The following is a 20333-nucleotide window of genomic DNA, read 5'->3' as shown; positions in this document are numbered from 1 at the left end:
CCTCCTTCCCCATTGTGTACAAGGTTCTGCCCATCAGTTTCAGCTGCAATGTTTGATCAATGGATTCCTAGTTCAACTAACTGATTTTCTTTAAAAAAAAGTTTTCATTTTCAAAACAAATCAATAAAAAGAGAATGAGCACTGCCTTCCAATGGGGGAACCCTCTGCTTTAGAAGGTTTGACTGCAGAAGAAGGGGATTCCACCCAGTTTCCAGGGACTGCCTTTGTATCACTACTCATAACATTCAGTGGGGCCTCCTGATCTTTTGTGTTTCCTTTTCAGGAATCTGCAGAGGAAGTTATGAGGAAGATGAGCTGGAAAAGCCCAGGTACAACTGCCTAAATTTGGATCCAACTGTATATATTTGGATCCAGCGCACACACACACGCACACACACACACACACACACACACACAGAGAGAGAGAGAGAGAGAGAGAGAGAGAGACACTGTGGAAAAATCTTGTCAATTAAAAGTTATTATTTTTGTAACTGAGGTGGATCCAAATCATTTGGCAAGAATTCCGTTAAAGGATGCATTCTCCCAACGTGCAGAAGGAGGAACTCTTCCTACTACGACTGGGATTCAAGTGTGTTATTAAAAACCAAAGCTCAGCTTCTTGATTCAAAATTACAGTTGTTACTCACAATCGACTGATCAGTGAAAGACCACACCTAATTACTTTTAAAAGATTTCTTAAATGGTGCAACAATTACATTGTATACCCTTAAGCTTGGTGCTTCATTATTGTTTTTGTTTCTTTTTTATTTCAGGTTGAGTTTGCAGTGTTGAGGACTTAAAATGTTATTATCCTGGTTTGGTGCTTTTAATTAATGTATATCATAATGGGTGCATTTGATTCTGGTGGAAACAGTGACTCATTAATAAACAAGCAAGCTCCTTTAAATGCTCAGCTTTTACTTTAGTTAATTATTTTTGTAGCTCCTGTGGCTCAAATCAGCTCAGAGCCAGAGCAGAGTTGGCAAACCTGGTTATCTTGGGTAAGCTCAGATATGTCATTGCAGCATGCAGCAACCTTCTTGGCAAGAAACCAGGATCCTTGAGCTCTGTGTCACCTAATTCCAGCATTCATTCTTGCCACTTGTGACACAAGACACGCAAGGTGACACAAAGCAAACTGCAAGCCATTTTCAGAGTTTGAAAACAGCCACATACTTCTTTCAAGTGCATCTTCCAGAATCCTAAGACAGCATGGTCACTATCAGTGCTATCTGGGTGTTTCTCGGAGTCATGCTCCAGAAAGATAATGTTTCGCAGCTCTCTGACTTATCCATGGTGGGAACTCATCTGCCACAAATGAGGGTTTAAAATTTCAGTGAGTTTGTGTTGCAATAAATTTGCACAGGATGGAATACTGAGTCTGGAAAGACTTATCTGATGCAGATATTACAGTATGTTTCACACCCAATTAATATGTTTGCCTAGATGCTTTAAAGGAAATTGCACTCTGTTAGTTTTTAGTTTTCAATCTGATACCTACTAACTTGGAAGCAGGCCACATTTAATTCAATTGGACTTATTCTGAGTCTGAGTACAGATGGATAGGATTGCACTGTTAAGCTGTGCACAACTGGTTGTTATATTATGTTAGTTATTTTGTGTTTTTAAAATTATATATTTATTATATGGTATGGTGCTTATAAGCTTTCAGGGTTCCTCAGTTTTGTCCAAACCTACACAGGCTTTAAATTGTTTTTGTTCATTTTAATCATTTAATGGTCTGATATGTTTTAAGTCTGTTTAAGTGATTTAGTGCTTTAAGTGGTTTTAAGATTGTTTAAATGGCTACAACTTCTTCTATACAGTTAGCCTCAAAGGTGCTACAAGATCCATAAGTGGTTTCTTGCTTTAAATGCATATTCTTCTAAAATGATCATCTGTACACTGCCCTGAGATCTTGTAATAAAGGGAAGAATGGAACTATTTTAATAAATAAATGTATGTTTATAGAATCTAGAGCTGTAATGGATCTTGGAAATCACCTGGTCCAACCCCCAGTTAACAGCAGTTCATTCTGCAAAACAAGATCCAGCTACAGCATCCCATGCAGGTGGCTGCCCATTCTTTGCTTAAATACCTCCAGTGAATGTGAACCCACTGCCTTCTGAGTATGCCTCTTCTACTGCCAAACAGAGCTTCTCCAGATTTTGGGGTAACATTAGTTTACCCAGAATCTGCTTCCCTACAATTTCCAGTCCTTGGTTCGAGTCCTGCCCTTCTAGAGCAATCAGGGACGTAGCTAGGATTTTAGGAGGGGGATCCAGACTAAGTGCCACCATTATAATGGGGCTTGGGTGTGGCGGCGCAGCTGCACACACCATTCATTTTTCTAATGGAAGGGGGGTCCAGACCCCAAGACCCCCCCCCCTTGGCTACATCCCTGGAGCAATAGAGAACAAGTCTGCATGACACAACAAAAATGTGCTACTTATGAAACTCATCTGGAAACTGAAGGGGCTTTTGTAACTGTTATTAAAATTCAAAAACTGATTATTTTTCCTGCCTCAGACCATAGAAAATATTTTTTTCTGCATGATTTGAGCTGTTTTCATAATGGAACAAAAATGACCTAATGACAGGGCTCTGGATTTCCCCTGTTGTATTGCTGAGAACCTGGGAGAACATGTACAATGCTTACTAAAGCTCTGATCTAGGTTTGAGTCATTGGTAGTCTTCAGTCTTGATAAGAGCTCTTCAGATGCTGTGCAAAGCTGAAATCCACAAAGTGAATTCCCTTCCTCCAGCCCTTCACTGGGAGCCCTTTCACACTACAGTTATAGCACTATGATTCCACCTTAACTGCCATAATTCCATTCTGTGGACTCCTGAGGGATACAAAATTCTCTGCCAGAGATCTCTAGTGTTTCACCAAACTACAAATGCCAGAATTCCTTATGATGCAGTCAGGCAGTTAAAGTGGAATCATAGCACTGTAACTGTGTAGTGTGCAAAGGCCCCAGATGTCCATGGGGGGGAAGTGCTTAGCCTGCTGACCTTGGGGTGGGGAGACCCTAAATAATGTTACTAGATGGGACATGAATAAATGAAATGAATCAAAGCAGTTGATTCCAGTCATGGATTCTCAAAAGATGTAGGTCTACAGTTCCTATAATCTTTATTTTTTCATCTTTTAAACCATTTTATCTGTGAGCTGCTTTGGGTCTCTTTCTGGGAGAAAGACAGCACAGAAATGAAATGAATAAGCCAGGATAGCCAATGATCAAGAATGATGAGAGCTGTGGTCTGACAATATCTAGGGAAGAAAAAGTGGGACCCCCTGTATTATAGCAAAATGCGAGTTTCTTGAAGAGCAAAGTAGCTGTTCATGGGGGGGGGGAGGTCATCTATGCTATGTTATAGAAAGCAGAGCAGAAGTGAGTAACCCTAATGTCCTGCAGCACAAAGAGCTTTTTTTTTTCTAACCTGGTGCTCTCCAGGCATGCTGAACTACAACTCCCATCACTTTTGGTTCAACACACAAGGAAGGGGCCAGGTTGGAGAGCTTGAATGCACAATTGTGAGTATGCCCTACAACAGTTTCTGAAGGGTATTTTGTGAGCCAAAGCCCAAACAGCCAAGGTCAAATTCCTCCAACAATATTTATAGCACCCTTTCTACATCACTGGTCACAGGAATGTTAAGTAGCTAAAATGTGCATGCATACCGCAGTCCTCTCTGGCAAGGGCAGAAAGGAACCAAAGGGACTCAGGAGCCAGGAGGTGGCTGGTGCTTGCTGTTTACAGCTTGCACCTTGGCAGTCTGGAGGTCAAGAAAAGCCACAGGAACAAAGCAAGGTCACAGAGCACAGCAAATAGTTGTAAAGTACAGGTGGAGAGGCATCATCAAGTGTGCATCCCAGAAATCTGAAAGCAAATGCTTTTACCAGCTCTTCTGTTCATGGACTCATCGTGAACCATCTTAACATAGCTGCAGCTAACACTTGCATTGCCCTAGCACTGGGATAAGCAACCAGTACCCTATGCATGTATAGGAATGTGACTCCCATAATTCCCAGTCAACTCAGCTGATGGTCAGGAGTGATGAAAGTGATAGTCCAAAACACCTGAAGGGCACCACGTTACCTTCCCTAAAATATTAATTTGCATTTCAAATGTTACACGTGAGTTTTTATCTTCTGAGTAGGCATTAAGATAAACATGTATGAGGGTTTTTTTTAATGCACATGTTGCAGATAGATTCCCCTGTGGGTTAATCATTCTTTGTTCCCAGCTATGTCTTTGGAGGCCAGAAAGGGTAGATTTGGGTTATACTCTAGTACTTTACAATCCCATGTCAATGTTTCTCATAAGAGACTCCCATTGTGTTTCAATGTCATATGTGAAAATGTTCAAAAATTCTCTAGTAACTCCATGAAAGCAGGGCATTAGCTCACCATAATATTTTTATATGGCCTTTACAGGCTCCAGGATCTTCAGATTTACTTTTTCTTCTCTCTCCCTGCACCACGAGAGCCTCAAGATCCATCAACCAGGGTCAGGTGTAAAATATAGTTCCAGATAAAACATATCCATATATAACATTTCACAATCACAGATTAAAAAAAAATGTGTGGCCAAGCAACATCAGAGTGTGGTCAAGATGACATGAGTAATTAATGAGGAAGAAGATACAAGCTTGGGGAGGCTGCAGGAGTTTGCTTTTTCCTGAACCCACAGGGAAGAATAAGACTTTGCCTTCTTGTTTCTCTCCACCAAATTAATTGTGTATAAACTACTTTTGCACTTTGAATTCAGTTTGCAGCCATTGAAGTATTCTAAGGACAAAGAGGGAAAGTGGAGGGAGGAAAGAAAAACTGGGGCATTTTAAATGCAGCTAAGAAAGTGGGGTGACAGAAGATTAATGGAGTCTGTACTTGACAAATAAGGAGAATTGGAGGGTATGTAAAATCATGAGCATCTTTTCCTAGTAATATCCAATAGTCCCACCTCTGTGGTTTGCTTCTGGCTTTTCTTCATTGATTGGGACAGCTGTCGTTCTGGACTGGTGACCGTTACATCCTCAGGGGCCTCATCCATCCTTCTCACCCTGTTAACTCTGCCAGGGAACAAAACAGCTGTGTGAGAAGGATGGGGAAAAACAAAAAGCAAATCTATGCTAAAAGTCATATTGACTGTTCTGTGTAAACCTTTATGCAATAACAGCTAGTAAGCAGTGAAGGAGAGTAGCTTGCTTCCCTTACTGATCTGGCCTAGTTTTGCAATGCTAACCTTGACCCTAAAGCCATCACATCAGGTTTTACGAGACCTCTGAACCTTTTTATCTTTCCACTCACCTGCCTCTGTTATTGTTACAATACAAATAATATGTAAAGCAGAAATTTGTCAAGCCAAGGCTTCCCAAAATGTCCTATGGATGCATATGCAAAAGTAACTTCTGCTGAGTTCAAAGGAGCCAATTGGTATGGCCTCCTTAAGACAGCAACACCTGAAAGAAAGTCCCACAGAAGCCAAAGGGGCTTCCTTCTCAATAGGCATGCAGAAGAGTATGTTATCAAAGAGCAAAAAATCACAATTTAAAAAAATTATTGTATTCTCTTCTATTGAGACACATAGAAAAACAGATATAGAAAAGCAAGTATAACAAGAAACAGCTTCTGTGCTAAAATCTGTAAATTAAATGTGTAAAATAGATGTGTAATAAAATCAGATTTTGTATATCCTATCACTATGCATTAGCATGAGAGCTGAAATGATGAAGAAAGGCTGATAAAAGGAAAATCAACTCATTTGCGATGTGGTGCTGAAGAAGAGTGTTGAAGATACTGTGGACAGCTAAGAAAGCAAACAAATGTGTCCTTGGACAGATCAAGCCTCAACTCTCCCTGGAAGCCAAGATGACTAAACTGAGATTGTCATACTTCAGCCACATAAGGAGAAGGTATGACTCACTAGAAAAGTCAATAATGCCTGATAAGATCAAAGTAAGTAGGAAAAGAGGAAGGAGTTTATCACACAGGGGAAATCCCATGCAAAAACAGTATTTAAAAGGTAGAAAAAGCCCACAAAAGTGGGTTGATTGTCACACATGTCGTTGTTAAACTTGTGTTAACCCGAATGGAAAGTAAACGAAAGCCACTCCTTTTTACTTTCAGGATTTTCTGAAAGTAAAAAGGAGCAGCTTTTGTCTACTTTCTCTTCACTTTCCATTCAGGCCCGGGACAGACAGGCCCAAAGCGGCGTGCTGCTGCCGATACTAGGGTTCCAGAGCACACAGCAACCGCATGCTCTGGAACACTAGTTTGTACGGATGGCAGCATCATGGTAGCGTCCTGTGCACATGGACGTCGCCATGATGCATAAGAGATGTCCAGCATACAAAGATCACTATGCATCACTTACATCACTGGTGCACCAAGGGCGCACTTGTGACGTCAGTTGGGTGCCATAAAAAGAACCTGCTTTTCTCAGGTTCTTTTTAATCCAGAGGAATGCTGCATGGTTTGGCTGTTGTGGCGTCCCTCCAGAGTTAAAATGGGCACCTACAGACCACCATTTCAGGACAGTTTGTTTTGCCCCAATGTTAGTTAAACTCCCATTTTTGCACTGGATTTCCCCCATGTGATACAGCATTCCAGATGGATAGACTCAATCAAAGAAGACATGGCCCTGTTGAGGATAGCGCATCTTTGAGGTCTTTCATTTACAGGATCAAGGTTGACATGAAGGCAGTTAACAACAGCAATAAAATTTGTAATATAAAACATAATAGCTTGCAGGCAAATAGAGAGAGAAAGAGACCTGAAGGGAAAGTATTCTCATTCAGAGATGTGTGTGTGTGTCATTTCCCTTTGGCTGTATTTATAGTAACATTTTTATTATCGCTAGTTACAGGAATGCAAAGTAGTGTGCATGCCCTCCCCACACACACATATGAATATGAAGATGAGTTCCCTTTGGTTGTATTTATAGTACCATTTCTGTTATCACTGATGACAGGAATGTCAAGTATCTAAAATATCCAAATCAGAAAACTGAAACGGGGAAAGGATGGTTTATTAGCACAATCCAGGAAGCATTGTATGTCTTTTGTTTACTGCTGTATGCGAGATGGAAGGATGGAGTCCAAGTAAGGTGCTTTACAGATGGCCCAAAAGGGCAGTCTGCCGGCGCCCGTGTTTGCTGTGTGAAGGAGCCGCAGCGGACAAACTGTGTGGCTCCTCCATGCAGCAAAAATAAGCCATAAAAAGCGGCTTCTTCTTGCGGTGCCCTTTGCGGCGTCACAAGGGCGCCGAGACGTGTGGACACTAGGTGTCCATCACATCAAAATGGTGGTGCCCATCTGTATAGGGCGCTGCCATTTTGACGCCCTTGTTACGTGCAAGGGGCAAGGCACGTCAGGAAGTGCCACCCCTCGCGCGTAACAACAACGCCCCACAGGGCCTGTCGAGAACGCGCCCAAGAAATGCAAAATAAATCCCTGCAGTGTTGACTGAGGCTCATAGGACCTGATGGGCAGAAAAACCACATCACCAAAGGTCATGTAAAGGGGTTCCTTTCCAAACCACAGGGGCTGACACCCGTGGTGGCTTCTATAGCAATGGCATGGTGAATCTGGATCAGGTTTCAATCAGGTTTCAATCCCCAGGAGCTATTCAAGATGCAACCAGTGGACAGTGGATCAACCAACTACCAGTGGCTGATACTCTAACCAAGAAATGAGGAACAGTTGTTCAACCCTCCACACTGAATAATATCCAGAGGAAAGAAAGTGGGAAAGCTTACATCTAAAACATCAAGATAGTCAAAGATTCTTTGCTCCTACTCTAATGATTATCCAACAATTAATTTTGTGGTAGGCTGGAGTTTCTTTTGCATTCTTTCTAGAAATTAAAAGTTAACATAGAAAATCACTTTTAAGATATAATCCTGTGGGAAGATGTTTTTCTTTTATTCAGAAGGGGGAGGAAGCCACCATTTAAATACATCCCTGTATCACCTTTAGCATACTGTCCTTTGGAACTCAGATTGCAAAATCATCCTATATACTAACAGTGCAGTCTGTTCTTTGACTAACACTCTTTACGCATACAAGATGGCACCATCCACACACAAGAGGACACACATAAGCAAATTTGGGGAGTTGGGAGAATTCCAGGTTTTGTAGATGTGCCAAAAATGCCCTGCCCTGGAACCTTTTCACACTATGTAATTGTAGCACTATGATTTTAGCTACTGTGGCAACATCCTATGAAATCCTGGGAGTTGTAGTTTAGGGAAGGGCACTGAGAGCTCTTTTGCCTCCCCAAATTACAAATCTTAGTATTCCTCAGGGTGCCATCATGGCAGATAAAGTAGAACCACAGCATTATGGTTATATAGTGTGAAAGGGTCCTATGTGAGAGTGGAACAGAATGGATTTTGCTGATGTAAGACATGGCTGGCTGCTTGGATCAGGAGCATTCCACAGCACAACATTTTGTTGCCAATCTAGCAGGTGCCACTTGTCCAGCTTTGTAAAACTTTGGTGGGAATTCCTACCCATCTCTGTATTTTTGAACCCATTTTCCAGTGCAACCTTCAGTGCAGAGACAGCAAAATTTCATGTACCATCTTGACCAGGGCTAGCTCCAGGATTGGAAGAACTTCAAGCAAAGAGTTTTCATTCCTAGTTTTTGGTGTTTTTTTCAGGCTATGTGGCCATGTTCTAGCAGAGTTTCTTTCTGACGTTTCGCCAGCATCTGTGGCTGGCATCTTCAGAGAATGCTTGCCTGGAAAAGTTGGGTGTACATATACTGTGTGAGCCTGGGAATGCAGGAGTGATTTGCATGTGTATTGTTCTGTGTTGATGGCTGGCCTCAGCCTGGAAGGCTAATGCAAACGAGGATTAATGTCTGCTAATTGGTTATCATTATCTGCTGGGAAAGCCCCTGACTCTGAATGGTTTCCCATTTGCATTTGCTGAGTCCTTATTTTGCTATTCTTCAGGACTGGTAGCCAAATTTTATTCACTTTAAGAGTTTCTTCTTTCCGGTTGAAACTGTCCAGGTGTTTGTGGATTTCAATGGCTTCCCTGTGCATCCTGACATGGTAATGGTTGGCATGGTCCAGAACTTCAGTGTTTTCAAACAGTATTTTATGCCCAGGATGGTTTGTGGCATGTTCTGCTACTGCTGATTTTTCTGGCTGGCCCAGTCTCGTGTTCCTTGATTCTGGTTTGCACACTGCCTTTGGTGGTCCCTATGTAGACTTTTCCGCAGCTGCATGGTATGCGGTAAATTCCTGCGGCTGTGAGAGGGTCTCTCTGGTCCTTGGCTGAGCAAAGCATTTGCTGGATTTTCTTCATCTTTGACTTTACAGTTTTCATTCCATGCTCCTCTCTTAGAGGCCCTTCTCCAAGGCTCACCTGGCTGTGGTAGCAGTGGCTGCTACAGGAACTGCAGAATAGACCCCAAAATTATGCTGTTATTGTTAGCTGCTGTTCAGTCAACTTTGACAAATGGTGACCCCATGAATAAGAGACCTCCAAGTCATCCTATGCTCAACAGCCCTGCTCAAGTCTTGCAGACTCAGGGCCATGGCTTCCTTGATTGAGTCTCTCCATCTGGAATGTGGTTTCTTCTTTTCCTACAGCCTTCTACTTTGTTACACATTATTGTCTTTCCTAGTGAACCATATCTTGTCCTGATATATGGTCAAATACCACAGTTTCAGTTTAGTTATCTTGGCTTCTAAGGAGAGCTCAGGCTTGATTTGCTCTTTTTTGTTGTTGTGTGCCTTCAAGTCATTTCCAATTTATTGTGACCCTAAGGCAACCCTATCATGGGATTTTCTTGGCAAGATTTGTTCAGAGGAGCCTTCCCCTGAGGCTGAGAGAGTGTGACTTGTCCAAGGTTACCCAGTGGGTTTCATGGCTGAGCTGGGAATTGAACCTGGTCTCCAGAGTCATAGTCCAAATGGTCAAGCCACTATGTCATGCTGATTTGCTCTAAGTCCCATTGTTGGACTCTCTTTTTCTGGTTGGACATCTTTAAGGAGTGTTTTAGCTGTGTATTCATGCATAACTGTGGTCGGATTAGATGGCCCTTGTAGTCGCTTCCAGCTCAATGATTCTGAGATTCCATGTAGCAATTCTATTAACTGTGCAACAGAGTATGTATACTACACAGTTATAGGAGGTTTATACTGCTTTAATTGGTACACTTGTATTTTAAGGAATCCTGGAATTTTTAGATTAGTAAGGTCCTTAGAATCCTCTTCTAGATAGTATTCATTTTGTGACGTCAAAGGCTTTCATGACTGGCATCCATAGTTTTTTGTGGGTTTTTCAGGCTATGTGGCCATGTTCTAGAAGAGTTTATTCCTGACGTTTCGCCAGCATCTGTGACTGGCATCTTCAGAGAAATCTCTGAAGATGCCAGCCCCAGATGCTGGTGAAACATCAGAAATAAACTCTTCTAGAACATAGCCACATAGCCTGAAAAACCCACAAAAAACTATAGTATTTGTTTTTTTTGGACTAGAGCTCTTTAGAAGATAATCCTACCAAGCTAAAAAACAAACAAACCAGAATTCCATAGAATACAACCATTAGAGTTAAAGTATACGTCTAAAGTGGAGATACACTTCAGTTAATCCACAACCAATAGCTCCTCTCCTTAACTTTTTCCACGGTGTACCTGTTGTTCCAAATTTCAGTGATCAGCCTGTCCTGTATCTTTTACAATGTTTGTTCATTTGACGTGAAAGGCAGTCTCTTTGGGGCACTTGCATGAGGCACGGTGTGACCTTTAAACAGACTGGGCCAAGTGTCAATAATTCTGTCAGAAAAGAAAACTGAGGCAAAATACCAGGCTGAGACACATCTGCACTGCAGAAATAATGCAGTTTGACACCGCTTTAGCTGCCATGACTCAATGCTATGGAATCCTGTCTCTTAAACTATCTGATGTTTACTATGCCAGTTGGGCTTAATTTTATGAAAGTAAACTAATTTCTGTGGGTTTAAATTTTGATTCTCTCCTTTTACTAATTGAAAAGGAGTGTCTTGGATCTATTAGGTTCTGCCTTGCAGAGAGAGAACATCAACTGACATATCCAACTCCTCCCAGAGTGTGTTCTCCAGCGATGCTCTGTATCCCCCCCCCCCCTTTTAAGGAAGGATTCTGGATTATTTTCAAACACTTTCACTGCTGGTGTTGAGGAAAGCCTTTTTGTTTGCAAGAATGAATGAACACCCCTCAAATGTGACCAGGGGCAGATATTTACAGACCCCATTTTTGAATCGTGTATGTCACTGTGATCAAGCTCCAGATGTTCTCCATCATATTGTATTGCTTTGTCCATTCTATATAATTCCGAGGGAAAATTGATTAGAAGGTTATTGGAAATGAATATCTGTTTGTATGGGTTATCAGTGGAATACTTATTGGAAGGTCAGAACCAGGTTAATGGCCAATGTTCTGGTGGAGGCAACAAGATTATGGCTTAAATTTTAATAATGATCCTGAAGGTTGCTGTGCACCAGAGTTTTCTGACAAAGAAGGCAATATATCTCACAAAACTACAAATCCAAAAATTTCATAGCATGGAGCCATGGCAGTTAGAGCAGTGTCAAACTGCATTATTTCTTCAATGCAGATGTAGCCACAGATGCTTTTAAAACAAAGGTCACAGTGCCTTATTTCTTTTGCAACTGGCAGGCCTGAACTGTTTCCCCCTCTTCTAATGTTTACTCCTTTACTATTGGGATTGTGGGATGAGCCTATGCTGTGTCAGGCCAAGAACAGCACACAGTGGAACACAGTTATTATTTGCCACTCCTGGAAGCTTCCCGGCAATTCAGACTTTTTGGATGCACAAAAACGGCAGTCCAATGACTCTAGGGGTCAAGGCCCACAGATAACCACATTTGGGGGCTGCATGCCCACCCTTGGTCTAGGTGAGTGATTCCCAAACTTTGGTCCTCCAGATGTTGTGGGCTTCATCTTGAAGACAGCCCAACCAGTTAGCCAACAGCTAGGAATTCTGGGAACTGAAGTCCAAAATATCTGGAGGACCAACATTTGGGGAACGTTGGTCTAGGTCCGTCTCTTCTATATGCCTTTCATCTTGTACTTTAAAAGTGCCAGACTCTCATCCCTTTGCTCCAGGAGAGATGTTGGTGACAATGCTGAGTTCAGGACTATTGTGATGTAGCAGTGGAACTCCCATGACTTCACACACATCACAAAGCAGCTGTCAAAGACAAGAAACCAGTTGAGGAGACAAACTGACTTAGTCCAAAGAAAAACCGAGGGGGGGGGGGCAATTGGCCCTCCAATTGTTTGGCCCTCCAATTCTCAGCAGGACCACCCAACAGGACCAATGGTAAGACACTAAGGGATTTGTAGTTCAAAACTTCTGGAGGGGAAAAATTTGCCCAGCCCCTGTTACATATCCCCCAACTGTCCCAATCTGGCAGGGACAGTGCCAATTCATCCTCTGTTGTCTCTTTTTCAGTTTCTTTGAAAATGTTCCAGATTCTCTCTCTTTCTCCCACCTTCCTCTTTGTCCTTGATTTACTTAAATGGCTACAAAATGAATTCACAGTGTAAATGTTTGTACTGAATTAAGTCAGAAAGGAAGGTATACAAGGGGGCAAGCCCTAACCCTTCCCAGTTGTTGTTAGCTACCCTTGAGTCAGTTCTGACTCATGGTAACCCTGAGGATGAGACATCACCAAGAATCCCTATCCTCCACTGCAGCCTTGCCTCAACCCGCCTGATCGAGTCCTATCCATCTGTCTGTGTTCTTCTTTTCTTTCTTCTACCCTCTACCTTTCCTAGCATTATTGTTTTTTTCTAGCAATCTGTGCCTTCTTATCATGTGGCCAAAGTACAATAATCTCAACTTGATCATCTTTGCTTCCAAGGAGAGCCATGGTCTGATCTGTTCAAGAACCCATTTGTTTGTCTTCTTGGCTGTCCATGGTATCCTAAGTATTCTTCTCCAGCACCACATTTCAAATGGGTTGATTTTCTTTCTGTCTGCTTCCTTCACTGTCCAACTCTCACATCCGTACATGGTAACTGGGAATACAATGGCCTGAACAATTCTAACTTTAGTGCTCTGTTGTATGTCTTTGCTTTTGGAGTATCTTTTCCAGTTCTTTCATAGCTGCCCTTCCCATTCCTAGTCTTCTTCTTATTTCTTGACTGCAGTCTCCATTCTGGTCAGTATTTGATCCTTGATATGGGAATTCTTTAAATTTCCTCGTTGTCTAGATTGAATTTGTGTATTTCTTCTGTGGTCCTGCTTTTTGTTTTCTTTATGTTCAGCATCAGACCTGCCTTTGACCTTTCATCTTTGTCTTTCCTTATTAATTGTTCCAATTCCCGAATGTCTTCTGCTAATATTATGGTGTCATCATCTGCATTTCTTAGGCTGTTAATGTTGCTTGCTCCTATCTTCACTCTTTTTTTTTTCTGATTCTAATTCTGCTTTTCTTATGATGTTTTCAGCATATAAGTTAAACAAGTAAGGTGATAGGATGCAGCCTTGCCTGACTTCTTTGCCTATTGGGAACCACTCTGTTTCCCTGAATTCTGTTCTGATGGTGGCCTCGTCTCCTTGGTATAGATTCCTCATCAGGACTACTATCAGATGTAGTGGCAGTGTAGTGGTATTTCCTAAACTATCTCCTTTCTGACTAACGTTAGGAAGAACCTCCTCATGGTAAGAGCTATTTGACCGTGGAATCAGTTACTATAGAAAATGGTGGAATCTCCATTGTAGGATTTTCGTTTCAAACAGATGTTGGATAGCCAATGCTTAGAAATGCTTTAGCCACTGATTTCCTGCATGAACTTTGGTAATCTTTGGGGTCTCTTTGAATTCAACAATTCTGTGAGTCTACAATTGTTTGAGCTTGCTTTGTGTAGACTATGGTCCAAAACCCACTGCAGAAATAATCCAATTTGAGGTTGCTTTAACTGCCCTGGCTTAGTGCTAGAGAATCCTGGGAATTGTAGTTTATTGTGGCACCAGAGGCCTCTGACAGAGAAGGCCAAATCTCACAAAACTACAGCTCACAGAATTCCCTAGCACTGAGCCAGGGCAGTTAAAGCAGTCTCAAACTGAATTATTTCTGCAGTGGGTTTTGGACCCATGAGAGTATTATCAGTGTGCATGGATGCTTTACAGAAAAGCATAAGCACCAAAGAAAGGTCTCAGTCCCAAGGGTGGGGAATGTCAAGAATAACTGTAATCTCTTTAGCATAATGCAAAGCATAATACAAAGACACACTCTATTGTGAAAACCTGACCTCTGAACATGCACTGGCCTACTAATTTGGGCTGCTAGTCAGGTGCATTTTGGTTAACATCATAGACTGGTCTTGTGGGTGGGGAACAGACTTAGCACTACTAGAAACAGCACAAGTGATATCCTGGTTAGGATTTGCATACACCCACCTTTCCCTTGCAGGGCACTGTGTGCAATGCTTTTGCAAAGGATTTGTCTGATTATCATATTTGTCACTGAGAAGGAATTTCTGACCACGTTAAGATACTCGGTGACTTCTCCACCTCCAGTTTCACTTGGGTGCCTCAATAATTCTTGGTATTGTTAGTCTTCTGCCATGGACCTTGGTCCCATAAACAATATTAAATATGTGGCTTTCTGTTTGCAGTACACGCAAGGGCTGGATTAACCAGGATGCTAATAACTCTGCAGAGAACATAGCACTGTAAGTAAAACACACAAGACTTTTGCAGGGATTGCTAGTCTTATCGCAGGCTATACTTAAAAAAAAAAAAAGAGCACATCAGCACATGCAATAAAGGAAGGTTCACTTGAGCATGTACAGAAAGCGGCTTTGGCCTCAACAATGAACCTCTGCTGCTTGTTGCAACATATTTCAAATAAGGAAGGGCAGCAAACAGCAGAATTCATTGGTCCTCAGGTAGGGATCGAAAGAATATTCACTATTATTCACCCCCAAGTCAAAAAAATAGGTTCCTGAAAGTTGACAAACTTTGGAATGAATAAAAAACCAGTGAGAATCTCCCACAATTTTCTCCCCTTCTGAAAATATCCCAAAGTGTTGCATAAGAATTATTCTGCATAGAAAAATGCATGTGTTATTTATTTATTTATTTGTAGAAAACAGATTTCTTGCACAGAAAACAAGTTCTCTGTCCTCTGCACAGGAAGCTTTTTCTGAACATAAAACAGTTTTTGTGCAAAACAAACAACCCATTTGTTTTCCAAACAGAATAATTCCTCCAGAACAGTTCAAGATGTTCAAGTAGAAGGAGAATACTATAAAACAATGTTTATTTTCTTCTTCTGCAACAGAGAGAAAACTACTACAATTATTTGTAGCATACTAGGCTGAAATAATAGTGTATGTGTTATCCTCACATACAACCCAAATCTAGGACCTCTCTTTTCAAAAAGTAAGCATTACTCTAACCTGCCTCAGCATCACTATACTGTCTGCATCCCTCAAATTTTCTGATTTTGGAAGCTAAGCAGGGTCAAGCTTAGTAGCTGAATGGATGGAATACCACCAGGAAATATTAAGCATCTCCAAGCAGGGTAGGAAAGAGTCTTGCTTAAAACCTTACTTGTCAGAATAGACAAACCTGGGCTAAATGAACTAAATGAACCAATGGTCTGACTCAATGCAAGGAGCCTTTCTGTGTCCCTAACCTCTCTCGAAATCAAAAAAAGTGTTTAAAGTAATTCAGTTATTAAGATACAACTGTTTAGAAAGCCTTGGATCAAAATGAAATGTTGGACATATTACTTTTTAAAAGTTTGCCCAGAAATCCCTAGCTAGTGTGGCTAATGGTGGTTGAGGGATCCGAGGATTTTATCATACGAAGGAGATTGGGAGTTTATCCCGTGAATATCCTGGAAAAACTGCGCAACTACGTGTAACAATTTCACACGCCGTTGCACAAAACCTGCCATTAAAGTGGTCACAAAGAAGCATTAATGTGCATCTTTTTACTTTGTGGATTTCAGCGACAATGCATTTCCGACATCACTTTATTTGCACAATTGCCACGTGATAATCATTCGTGCAATTACTCACCACTTCCACTTCATTTGCGGGATGCTTTAAATGCACTTTAATCTCTCTTTAATGTGAAAAGCAGCCCCAATGTGATAAGCTCCTATGTTATGGAAACATGAGATTTCACATTAACAAGAGTTATAGATAAAGTGAGGTGAAGAATTTATTATTTTCAAATGGAAAAAAGTAGTTGAAATGATGCAAGAAACCCAGTCAAGGCCTGCATCACACATATCTGTAAATTAAAGTAAATGATAGAACAAGCATTGACTTTCTGAGTGCTCTCTCTTTTTGCATCCACATTGCAGAAATAATCGGGCTTGACACCACTTGGATGGCCATGGCTCAACGCTGTGGAATTCTGGGAACTGTAGTTGGTTGTGACATCATAGCATTTTGCTATGGCCATTCAAATGGTGTCAAGCCAGATTATTTCTGCAGTGTGGATGCAAAGAAGGAGCACACTCAGGGAGTCAATGTTTATTTTATTATTTCTTTTAATTTACAGTTATGTATGATGTGCTATGTAATGTTAGGTAGCATATTGTTATACAGTTTGAATCCAGTACTGTCTCAGTTTTAATGAACAAATAAAAATAAATTTAAAAATAATACTACAGTGGCCTTTGTTATCTGCTGGGGTTTAGTTCCAGGGCCCCCATGGATACCAAAATCCATGGATGCTCAAGTCCCATTCAATACAATGGCATAGAAAAAATATAAAACGGCAAAATCAAGATTTGCTTTCTAGAATTTATATATTGTTAAAGTATTTTCAAGCCATGGATGCAAAGAAGGAAAGCTTGACTCCGTGGATTAAAAAAAAATCCGTAGTTAAGGAGGGCTGACTGTAATAAAAAAATGAAACTTTTCTAAGCTCTGGGCCGAACTCCCAAATTTCATTAACTGGTACATTGTAACTACTCACTTCTTTCTTGCTCACTTCCACCATGAGCAGGAATACATCCAAACTGCAGTTTATTAACATGTTTCCAATGTGAAACTTGGGTTGGTTGTTGGTCATGCAGTGGATGTTTTTGAGACTTTTCGGCTGCAAAAGGTGAGGCCAAGATAGTATTTAAAAATAAACGTTGAATGTAACAGTAGTGTGGAAAGTATGAGGAACAAAAGGGTAAAATTGGACAGATTGGGCAGCCGGAGGCAGTAGGCAAGGCTCAGTAAGGCAGTGTAAATACATGTGTTTGCTTGCCCATCTTGGCACATGAAAAAGTTGGCACGTGAAAAGGTGCGCAACACAACAGGGCCAAAGTCTGGTTGGGCAAGTGGCAATTTGGTGGAGCTGTGCCCACTTTGTCTTGGAAATGTTCTGGGTTTAGTCTCTTGCATCCCTGTTTTGAAATAGGAAGGTGATTTTGTGGTTGTTCTTGTTGTTGTTACAGGTTCATTCTCCCTTATCTTGGGCTGTGTTTGTCTGCCCTCCCTGGCATGAAAACATTGGCATGTGAAAACATGCACAACACAACAGGATGGAATTAAAAAATCCATAATCTTCTAAAAACCAAAATATTTTTCATGGGTGGCTGAGATAGCGGTCCAAAACACACTGCAGAAACAATCCAGTTTGAGACTGCTTTCACTGCCTGGCTCAATGCTATACAATTCTGGGAATTATAGTTTTGTAAGACATCTAGCCTTCTCTGTCAGAGACCTTTGGGCCACAATAAACTACAGTTCAAAGGATTCCCTAGCACTGATCCAGGGCAGTTAAAGAGGTCTCAGATTTGATTATTTTTCAGTGCCTTTTAGACCAGAGATACCTTTGTTTTCTGATGTACACTAACTTTGTATCATTTGTTACACTGCAGAAATAATCCGTTTTGACACCACTTGAAGTGCCATGGCTCCGTGCTATAGAATTCTGGGAACTGTAGTTTGTTGTTCTTGGCAAGATTTGGTCAGATTTTCTTGCACCACAACAAAACTACAGTTCCCAGAATTCCATTGTATGGAGCCATGGCACTTAAAAGTGGTGTCAAACCAGATTATTTCTGCAGACTGCAATTCTGAAATCTTCCATATGCAGAAATACTTTTTAATGGGAGGCGGAGATAGGGGCATCTTTGCTTTCTGACGGTTCAGTGTACACTAACATTGTTTCATGCACAAAGTTATTTAAAATACTGTATAAAATTACCTTCCGGCTCTGTGTATAAGGCATCTATGAAACAGAAATGGCTCCCATCTCCAAGATATCCCATTATGGATGTACATGTAACTACAGGTATTTGAAAATCCAAAATAATTCTGGTGTATTTCGGATAAGGGAGACCAGGGTTCAATTCTTCACTCAGCCATAAAACCCACTGGGTGACCTTGGCCAAGTCACACTCTCTCAGCAATGGCAAACCTCCTCTGACCAAATCTTGCCAAGAAAGCCGCAAGATTTGATAGCTTTGCCTTAGGATCGCCGTAAGTCGGAAATGCCTTGAATGTACACAACAGCAACGCTTTTAAAAAAAACCTTTGCCTGATGGAGAAGCCAGTGGAGCTTTGGAAGCTTGCATCATGTATTTTTATGCATTTTGGGTGACCCTGTAAAGGTATTGCTGCTTTGTGAGTTTTTGATGTTATTGTACCCTAATAGCTGTGTTACCATGGCATAGTGATTTGAGTGCTGGACCGCAGCTCTGGAGACCAGGCTTCAATTCCCAGTTCTGCCACTAAACCCGCTGGGTGAGCTTGGAAAAGTCACACTCTCTCAGCTTCAGAGGAAAGGCAGTAGCAAACTTTCCCGGAGCAAATCTTGCCAAGAAAACCCTGTGATGGGATTTGCCTTAGGGTCACCGCAAGGTGGAAAATATTTTTAATCGCCTTTGCCTGAGGAAGAAGCCTCCAAAGCTTGCATCGTGTATTTTGTGCATTTTGGTTGGTCCTATAGAGGTGTCGCTGTTTTGTACATTTTGGATGTTGCTGTACCCTACTATTATTTATTATATGGTTGCCAGATGTGTTATATGGTTGCTAGTTAGCCATAGAAACCTAGGACTTTTTCACATGGAGGAATGTATCACTGTCCCAAAAGAAGAAGGGGTATGTAGTAGTTCATCACACTCACAGACGAACACAGCATCTATCCAAAAGAGAAAGCAGTGCGAATGCGAATGAACTTACAACATTAGTATGTACCCATCGGCTTCTTGATTTCGAACTGGCATCTTTGCGCATGCGCTGGGAGGATGGGATCTCATGGCTACAGGAATCCCATGGCCGAACTAGCAATGCATTTCATACTAACGCAAATGTGAATTGACTTCTAATTCGCAGTGGAAAGGAATTGATAAATTCATATTTTTTCCAAATTCATCTATTCCTGGGATGTCTCACGATTGCATTTGGATCGCCTTCTGTTTCCGTGCAACGCTGTTTGAAAATCCTTTTGTGAAATACCTTGGATGACCCCGGATTAAACCTTTGGTTAACTTTTCAATTTTCCCTGTGTGATAAAGTCTCTAGAAGAAGAGACCACAAGGGCCATCCAGCACAGTCCCCTGCAATGCATCGGTCTGTCAAAGCACTAGGAAAAGGTCTTTTGCCAAAAGTAACTTCTCCAGGCTTTCATTATTCTTAGGAGGCTTTTGGAAAGCCTGCAGCTTACTGTATGCAGAGGAGATGTTTGCAAGCCGAGAAGGCGTGGAAAGGAAGGAATTGGCCAGAGGAACAAAGCCGCAATTGTGCAGCCAGGCAAGGGCACTGTGCTGGGTGCAATGCCCAATCGCCCTCCTCTCCCCATGGATGCCACCCATCTCCTGATTGCCTTGGCAAACTACATGGGCAAAGAGGATGCAGTTTGTTGTCGTTGTGTGGCTATGGTGATCCTAAGGCGACCCTATCATAGGGTTTTCTTGGAAAGTTTATCCAGAGGAGGTTTGCCATTGCCTTCCTCTGAGGCTGAGAGAGTGTGACTTCTCCAAGTGAGTTTCCAATGACCCTGAAGAAGGAACTATCATAGGGTTTTCTTGGAAAGTTGCTTTCCTTTGAGGCTGAGAGAGTGTGACTTGCTCAAGGTTTCATGGCCAAGCTAGGATTCGAACCCTGGCCTCCAGAATCCTAATCCAACACACAAACCACCACACGCCTTTCAAACTCTGGTTAGGAACTTCTAACAAAGCCTGGCTGGGGATACTGGGAGTTGCAGTCCAAAGGGAATGTAATTCCCCCCCCCCAAAAAAAACTGTGGCAAGAGAGCTCTGGCATTGGGAGGTGCAATAAAGAAAGCAACCCGCCTCCTCCTCAAACACTGACTAGGGCTGGGGATACTGGGAGTTGC

General features: G+C 41.7%; 1 protein-coding gene and 1 long non-coding RNA gene across 2 annotated transcripts in view; both read left to right on the top strand.

Moving 5' to 3' along the window:
* USP6NL (USP6 N-terminal like) overlaps nucleotides 1-20333 on the top strand; it is a 681049-nt gene that overhangs the window by 75838 nt on the left and 584878 nt on the right. The window lies entirely within an intron of this gene.
* The window catches only part of LOC121931827, a 44954-nt gene continuing 30542 nt past the window's right edge, over nucleotides 5922-20333 (top strand). The window contains exons 1-2 of the long non-coding RNA XR_006104218.1: nucleotides 5922-5962; nucleotides 7627-7833. This is a non-coding gene — a long non-coding RNA (uncharacterized LOC121931827). The remainder of the gene's footprint in view (nucleotides 5963-7626; nucleotides 7834-20333) is intronic.

This window comes from Sceloporus undulatus, chromosome 5, assembly GCF_019175285.1.
Source record: "Sceloporus undulatus isolate JIND9_A2432 ecotype Alabama chromosome 5, SceUnd_v1.1, whole genome shotgun sequence".
Classification (NCBI taxonomy): domain Eukaryota; kingdom Metazoa; phylum Chordata; class Lepidosauria; order Squamata; family Phrynosomatidae; genus Sceloporus; species Sceloporus undulatus.
This window is presented reverse-complemented; position numbering and strand designations above follow the sequence as displayed.